This window comes from Bubalus kerabau, chromosome 2 (genome assembly GCF_029407905.1).
Source record: "Bubalus kerabau isolate K-KA32 ecotype Philippines breed swamp buffalo chromosome 2, PCC_UOA_SB_1v2, whole genome shotgun sequence".
Classification (NCBI taxonomy): domain Eukaryota; kingdom Metazoa; phylum Chordata; class Mammalia; order Artiodactyla; family Bovidae; genus Bubalus; species Bubalus kerabau.
Window position 1 is genome coordinate 156,699,172 of NC_073625.1, and position 8,756 is coordinate 156,707,927.

The following is an 8,756-nucleotide window of genomic DNA, read 5'->3' on the forward strand; positions in this document are numbered from 1 at the left end:
GATCATATTGGATTAGAGTGGGCCCTAAATCCAGTGGCTGGTGTCCTTATGAGAAGAGGAAAGACACAGAGACACACCTGGAAGAAGGTCATGGGAGATGGAGGCACAGTTTGGAGTGGTGCAGCTACAAACCAAGGAGTAAGATTTCAGCAACCACCAGAAGCTAGGGGAGAGGCATGAGGTTTCTCCTGATGTGTCTAACCACCAGAACTGGGAGACAATACAGTTCTGTTAAGCCATCCAGTTTATGGTATATTGTTACAGCAGCCCTAGGAAACTGATCTGGCTTTATTTAAAATTTTGACATTTTGTTTTGGATTGCTTGGCATAAATTTTGATTTTTCAAAATACTACATTAGAATATCTTGACTAAAGAGTTTTTGGCATCTCCTTAAATTTTGCCCCCAAAAGCAATTAATCCAAGCCCTAGGGCATGTTTTAACTACTTTTACTGAATTACTAACAACCAATCTTCTCAGTCCATCTTTTTGCAGAGACATATTCTATATATCCAAAGAACAAAGAGTAAAAGCAAGCAAGCATGATTTCTAAATAAAATAGTTGATTTCTTCAACAAAGACAATTACATTTTCTCCCCCTCATTGTAGAAATGCAGCCCATCTCTTGGGAGGGACATCAGACATTGGCAGCCTTGTTTAAAAGCAGTAGGCACCGTCTGATCATTCCATCTGCTTCCCCTGGGAAAGAAAAATCATTACATGGCAATTTCAGTGGCCTTGAATCCCACGTAGTGAATTTTATTAACACGTTGTATTCACTCTGAAAAAATATTTAAGCTGAATGTGAGTATGAGAGAGTTGGGTATAGAGTAAGTGGCAGTCTTAGAACAGGGCCCCAAGTCTTTTGACACTCCTTTCATGGAGCAGTGGTGGTGTGCAGGTTTCCTATGGGCCCACTTTCTCTTCCCTTTTTTTTCTTTTAATTGACATATAGTTGATTTATGGGCTTCCCTGATAGCTCAGTTGGTAAAGAATCCACTTGCAATGCAGGAGACACCATTTCAATTTTCTGGGTCAGGGAGATCCACTGGAGAAGAGATAGGCTACCCACTCCAGTATTCTTGGGCTTCCCTTGTGGCTCAGCTGGCAAAGAATCCACCTGCAGTGTGGGAAACCTGGGTTCAATCCCTAGATTGGGAAGATCTCCTGGAAAAGGGAACAGCTACCCACTCCAGTATTCTGGCCTGGAGAATTCCATGGACTGTATGGCCCATGAGATCCCAAAGAGTGGGACATGAACTGAGCAACTTTCATTTTCAGTTTTATAGTTGATTTACAATGCTGTATTATTTCTGCTGCATAGCAAAATGACTCAGTTATACATATATATGCATTTGTTTTTATGTTCTTTTCCATTACGGTTTATCCTAGGAGATTAAATATATTAATAGTTCCTTGTCCTATACAGTATTGTCTATCCATTCTAATAGATTGCATAATAAACCATTGTAATAGTTTGAATCTACTAGCTCCAGTCAGTTATCATTCCAATCCCAAAGAAAGGCAATGCCTAAGAATGATCAAACTACTGCACAATTGCACTCATCTCACACGCTAGTAAAGTAATGCTCAAAATTCTCCAAGCCAGGCTTCAGCAATACATGAACCGTGAACTTCCAGGTGTTCAAGCTGGTTTTAGAAAAGGCAGAGGAACCAGAGATCAAATTGCCAACATCCGCTGGATCATTGAAAAACCAAGAGAGTTCCAGAAAAACATCTATTTCTGCTTTATTGACTATGCCAAAGCCTTTGACTGTGTGGATCACAATAAACTGTGGAAAATTCTGAAGGGATGGGAATATCAGACCACCTGACCTGCCTCTTCAGAAACCTGAATGCAGGTCAGGAAGCAACTTAGAACTGGACATGGAACAACAGACCGGTTCCAAATAGGAAAAGGAGTACATCAAGGCTGTATATTGTCACCCTGCTTATTTAACTTCTATGCAGAGTACATCATGAGAAACGCTGGACTGGAAGAAGCACAAGCTGGAATCAAGATTGCCAGGAGAAATATCAATAACCTCAGATATGCAGATGACACCACCCTTATGGCAGAAAGTGAAGAGGAATTCAAAAGCCTCTTGATGAAAGTGAAAGAAGAGAGTGAAAAAGTGGGCTTAAAGCTCAACATTCAGAAAACGAAAATCATGGCATCCGGTCCCATCACTTCATGGCAAATAGATGGGGAAACCATGGAAACAGTGTCAGACTTTATTTTTCTGGGCTCCAAAATTACTGCAGATGGTGATTGCAGCCATGAAATTAAAAGACGCTTACTCCTTGGAAGGAAAGTTATGACCAACCTAGATAGCATATTCAAAAGCAGAGACATTACTTTGCCAACAAAGGTCCATCTAGTCAAAGCTATGGTTTTTCCAGTAGCCATGTATGGATGTGACAGTTGGACTATAAGGAAAGCTTAGTGCTGAAGAATTGATGCTTTTGAACTGTGGTGTTGGAGAAGACTCTTGAGAGTCCCTTGGACTGCAAGGAGATCCAACCAGTCCATTCTTAAGGAGATCAGTCCTGGATGTTCATTGGTAGGAACCGATGTTGAAGCTGAAACTCCAATACTTTGGCCACCTGATGCGAAGAGCTGACTCATTTGAAAAGACCCTGATGCTGGGAAAGATTGAGGGCAGGAGGAGAAGGGGACGACAGAGGATGAGATGGTTGGATGGCATCACCGACTCAATGGACATGGGTTTGGGTGGACTCCAGGAGTTGGTGATGGACAGGGAGGCCTGGCATGCTTCGGTTCATGGGATCACAAAGAGTCAGACACAACTGAGCAACTGAACTGATTTAACTCCAGACTCTGAGTCCATCCCTTCGTCTCCCCATCCCCCTTGACAATCACAAGCCTGTTTTTTATGTCTATAATTCTGTTTCTCTTTCATGTTGTTGTTTAGTTGCTAAGTCATGTCAGACTCTTTTGCGACCCCATGGACTATATAGCCCACTAGCCTCCTCTGTCCATGAGATCTCCCAGCAAGAATATTAGAGTGGGTTGCCATTTCCTTCTCCAGGGGCTCTTTCAGACCCAGGGATTGAACCCATACCTCCGGCATTGCAGGTGGATTCTTTACCGTCAGAGCCACCAGGGAAGCCCCATAGATAGGTTCATTTGTGTCATATTTTAGATTCCACATATATATGATATCATATGATATTCATCTTTCTCTTTCTGACTTATTTCACTTAGTATGATAATCTCTAGTTGCAAAAAAATAGAATACTTGACAAATTTGCATGTCTTCCTTGTGTGGGGGCCATGATTACTTCTCTGAATCATTCTGATTTTAGTGTGTGTGCTGCCAAAGAAAGCACTGGGCACACTTCTTGAATCTGGGCAGGCTTATGACTCCTTCAACCAAGAGACTACTGTGGGCTCAGTCTGGAGGCTGGGTCCTAAAAGGCAACGCAGCACAGGCATTAAACACTAGAACACTTGATCTTGAAGTCCTGAGCTGCCATGTACAAGTCTAACTACCCTGAGAGAGCAATAGCTGTAAGGAAGCCAAGCTGCAGAAAGAAGACAAATGTAGTTACTCCAGCTGACAGCCCCAGGCCCTGAGGCAGCCCAGCCCAAAGGATGAGACCTGAAATCTCAAGGAGAGGTCCACCACCTCTACAGAGCCCAGTCTAACTCCTGACCCACAAAACCTGTGACCCTAGTCAAGTGGTTATTTCAAGATGCTAAAATTGGGTCAGTTTTCTATGCAGCAAAAGTAACTGCAACAGAGTATGGGGGTCAAAGACATATCAATACGAATAGATAGATTTATTATCCAAAAATATCCCAATCATCAGCAGAGTGGAAGTTTACAATACTTTGGAGTAAAAGTTTTCCCAGAATCATCTGGAATGATCTTTGAACTTGTTTTCTGCTCTAGCTTCAGAGCAATGAAACATGTAAAGCCCATCCCTTGCTCATGCTTTTCTGTTCAAATTCCCTGTTAACTGTGAAAGCCTCTATCTTAGAGGTGCTTCCTAAGGCCGCTCAGATGGTAAAGCATCTGCCTGCAATGTGGGAGATCCAGGTTCGATCCCCGGGTTGCGAAGATCCCCTGGAGAAGAGAATGACAACCCACTCCAATATTCTTGCCTGGAGAATCCCATGGACAGAGGAGCCTGGCAGGCTACAGTCTATGAGGTCTTAAAGGAGTCAGACACAACTGAGCGTGCACACACCTACACCACCCATGGGAAAAAAAAAAAGACATGCCTAACTTCTCAGCTCAGGCAAGTGCAGCAAAAACCTACCATGCAGTCAGTCCCCAATCTTAGAAGACAGAAGGATTAAAGTTAGTAAGCCTTTCTGTTTGAGCCTCCATCTCAAATTCCAACCCATGAATGCAAATATGAGTACACTGCATCCTCAGCCTTCCCAATTAGACAGTCAATTAGCGTAACTTCTCAGGTGAGGATGTTATCTCCTGTCTATATGTTTCACAGTTCTAGCAGTAAAAATGTCAATACCATTGCTGACATTTTAAAAACTAATATGGTCGTTACTTTTGTTTGTTTTATTTATTTATTTATAACAAATGTTTTATACTTATCTATTTATTTAGCTGCTCTGTGTCTGAGGTTTGGCAGGATCTTGGATCTTCATTGCTTCATGAGGCAGCTTTAGTTGTGGCATGAGGGAGATTTTTTATTTTTCAGTTGTACCATGTGGGATGTAGTCCCCTGACCAAGGATGGAACCCAGGCCCCCTGCATTGGGTGCTTGGGATCTTAGCCACTGGACCACCAGGAAGTCCCTTGTTTACATTTTAAAGTCACACACACACACACAATATTAACTGCCAACAATGCTCCTGCTTTTTTATTTCATCCTTAAAACACAATATATGGTAAGGATAATAATAAAGTTCTATAAATATATAACATGCTAGTTAGAATAAGCAAGCTTTGTGTTGCTATCATCCTGGGATCCAGTTCTACTTTATGATAATATATACAAGTTAATCACCCCCTTGGAATGTAGAATTGGGGTGGGGGATGGGGAGGGGGAATGTAGAACTGTGTTTCTGTAAAGTGTAGACTTCACAGTAGACATATAGTATTACACAGATATGAGAATAATAGAATTTATAATTTTTTATGTTTTCACTATGCAGTTACCAAATGTCACTAAAATGAACAATTATTTATATTTTTTCTCTAATTTTATTGAGATATGATTGGCATATAATATTATGTAAGTTTAAGGTGCACACTGTGATAATTTGATACATGGCTATATGGCTAAATGTTTACCATAAGAAGAGCAGTTAACACATCCTTCACCTCACATAGTTAGCACTTGTTGTTACGCTGAGAACATTTAAGATCCATTCTCTTACTGAGAAAACTGGATAAGTACATGCAGGAAAATGCAATTTGACCCTTCTCTTCAGTCAATTCAGTTCAGTTGCTCAGTCATGTCTGACTCTTTGCAACCCCATGAATCGCAGCACGCCAGGCCTCCCTGTCCATCACCAACTCCTGGAGTCCACCCAAACCCATGTCCATTGAGTCGGTGATGCCATCCAACCATCTCATCCTCTGTCGTCCCCTTCTCCTCCTGCCCCCAGTCCCTCCCAGCATCAGAGTCTTTTCCAATGAGTCAACTCTCGCGTGAGGTGGCCAAAGTACTGGAGTTTCAGCTTTATCATCATTCCTTCCAAAGAAATCCCAGGGCTGATCCCTTTCAGAATGGACTGGTTGGATCTCCTTGTAGTCCAAGGGACTCTCAAGAGTCTTCTCCAACACCACAGTTCAAAAGCATCAATTCTTCGGCGCTCAGCCTTCTTCACAGTCCAACTCTCACATCTATACATGACCACAGGAAAAACCATAGCCTTGACTAGATGGACCTTTGTTGGCAAAGTAATGTCTCTGCTTTTGAATATGCTATCTAGGTTGGTCATAACTTTCCTTCCAAGGAGTAAGCGTCTTTTAATTTCATGGCTGCAGTCACCATCTGCAGTGATTTTGGAGCCCAGAAAAATAAAGTCTGACACTGTTTCCACTGTTTTCCCATCTATTTGCCATGAAGTGATGGGACCGGATGCCATGATCTTCATTTTCTGAATGTTGAACTTTAAGCCAACTTTCTCACTCTCCTCTTTCACTTTCATCAAGAGGCTTTTGAGTTCCTCTTCACTTTCTGCCATAAGGGTGGTGTCATCTGCATATCTGAGGTTACTGGTATTTCTCCCAGCAATCTTGATTCCAGCTTGTGCTTCTTCCAATCTAGCATTTCTCATGATGTACTCTGCATAGAAGTTAAATAAGCAGGGTGACAATATACAGCCTTGATGTACTCCTTTTCCTATTTGGAACCAGTCTGTTGTTCCATGTCCACTGCTAACTGTTGCTTCCTGACCTGCATACAGATTTCTCAAGAGGCAGGTCAAGTGGTCTGTTATTTCCATCTCTTCAGAATTTTCCACAGTTTATTGTGATCCACACAGACAAAGGCTTTGGCATAGTCAATAAAGCAGAAATAGATGTTTTTCTGGAACTCTCTTGGTTTTTCAATGATCCAGCGGATGTTGGCAATTTGATCTCTGGTTCCTCTGCCTTTTCTAAAACCAGCTTGAACATCTGGAAGTTCATGGTTCACATATTGCTGAAGCCTGGCTTGGAGAATTTTGAGCATTACTTTACTAGCGTGTGAGATGAGTGCAATTGTGCGGTAGTTTGAGCATTCTTAGGCATTGCCTTTCTTTGGGATTGGAATGAAAACTGACCTTTTCCAGTCCTGTGGCCACTGCTGAGTTTTCCAAATTTGCTGGCAATTTGAGTGCAGCACTCACAGCATCGTCTTCCAGGATTTGAAACTCTTACACCACTCAAAGAAATGAACTCAACATGGATTAAAGACATAAACATAAGACCTGAAACCATAAAACTCCTAGAAGAAAACACAGCTGAAAAGCTCCTTGACACTGGTCTTGGCAGCAGTTTCCCAGACCTAACACCAAAGACACAAGCAAGAAAAACAAAAACCAACTGGTGGGGCTACATCAGATTAAAAAGTGTTCACAGCAAAGAAGCAACCAACACAATGAGAAAGCAGCCTACAGGATGGAAGAAAATATTTGCAAATCATATATCTGATAAGGGGTTTATTTCCAAAATATAGAAAGAACTCATAAACTTAGCAAAAACAACAAAAAACCCTTCTAAAAAGTACGCTGTAGAATTGAATAGTTTTCCAAAGACAACACATAAAAAAAGCACATAAAAAACATGCTCCACACCACTAATCACCAGGGAAATGCAAATCAAAACCACATATCACCTCATTCCTATTTAAATGGTGGTGGTTTAGGTGATTTAGTCACTAAGTTGTGTCTGACTCTCATGACCCCACCGACTGTAGCCCACTAGGCTCCTCTGTCCATGGGATTCTCCAGGCAATAATACTGGAGTTGGTGGCCATTTCCTTCTCCAGGGAATCTTCCCAACCTGGAGATCAAACCCAGGATCTCCTGCATTGCAAGCAGATTCTTTACCCACTGAGAAGCCTTTCAAAAAGATAAGAGACAAGAAGTGTTATCAAAGGGTGTGAAGGAAAGGGAATCCTTTTGCACTGTTGGGAATGCAAACTGGTGCAGCCACTATGGAAAACAGTATGGAGGTTCCTCAGAAACTTAAAACTAGCACTACCCATGATCTAACAACCCCGCTACTGAATCTATATCCAAAGGAACTGAAATCAGGATCACATGAAGATATCCACACTCCCTTGTTCAGTGCCGCAGTGTTCACAACAGCCAACCTGAGATCCATGAATTGATGAATGGATAAAGAAAATGTGGTGTATACATAATGGATACTATTCATACATGAGAAAAAGAAGGAAATTCTGCTGTTTGAGACAACTTAGATGAAACTTGAGGGCATTGTGCTAAGTGAAATAAGTCAGACAGGGGAAAACAAATATTGCATTATCACTCCTATGTGGAACATAAAAACCCAAAGTCATACAGTGGAGTCACCAGGATCTAGGGAATGGGGGAGATGAGAAAGTATTGGTCAAACAATTGGACAAACTTTCAGTTATAAGATTAACAAGTTCTGAGGATCGAATATACAGCATGGTGATTAAAACTAATAATACTGTATTATATGTGCTTATTTAGGGCTGTGCTGGGTCTTCGTTGCTGCACCGAGTTTCTCAAGTTGCAGTGACCTGGGGGTATACTTCATTGCAGTGCACGGGCTTCTCATTGTGTTGGCTTCTCTTGGTGCGAAGCACATGTTCCAGTTGCATGGGCTTCAGTGGTTGCAGCATGTGAGCTTGGTGTTTATGGCTCTTGGGCTCTAGAGTGTGGGCTTGGTAGTTGCAGCTCACAGGCTTAGTTGCTGTGCAGTATGTGGAGTCTTCCTGGACAGGGGGTCAAACTGGTGTCCCCTGCATTGGCAGGCGGATTCTCAACCACTGCACCACCAGGGAAGTCCCAGTACTGTATTATATTTGAATGTTGCTAAGAGAGTAGATCTTAAATATTCTCACCACAAAAGAGAAATGGTAATTATGTAACAGGATGGAGGTGTTAGCTAACTATGGTGGTAATAATTTTGAAATAAATGAATGTATCAAATTAGCACATTGTACACCTTAAACTCATACAGTGTTGTCAATTACATCTCAGTAAAGCCAGAGGAATAAAAAGATTACTCTCTAAGCAACTTCCAAGTATACAATACAGTATTGTCAACTGTAGTCACG

General features: G+C 41.7%; 1 non-coding gene across 1 annotated transcript; it reads right to left on the bottom strand.

Moving 5' to 3' along the window:
- Nucleotides 1-3,247: 3,247 nt before the first annotated feature.
- Nucleotides 3,248-3,353, bottom strand: LOC129645123 (U6 spliceosomal RNA). Its single transcript, XR_008711215.1, has one exon. It is a non-coding gene; the product is annotated as a U6 spliceosomal RNA (small nuclear RNA).
- Between the last annotated feature and the right edge of the window lie 5,403 nt (nucleotides 3,354-8,756).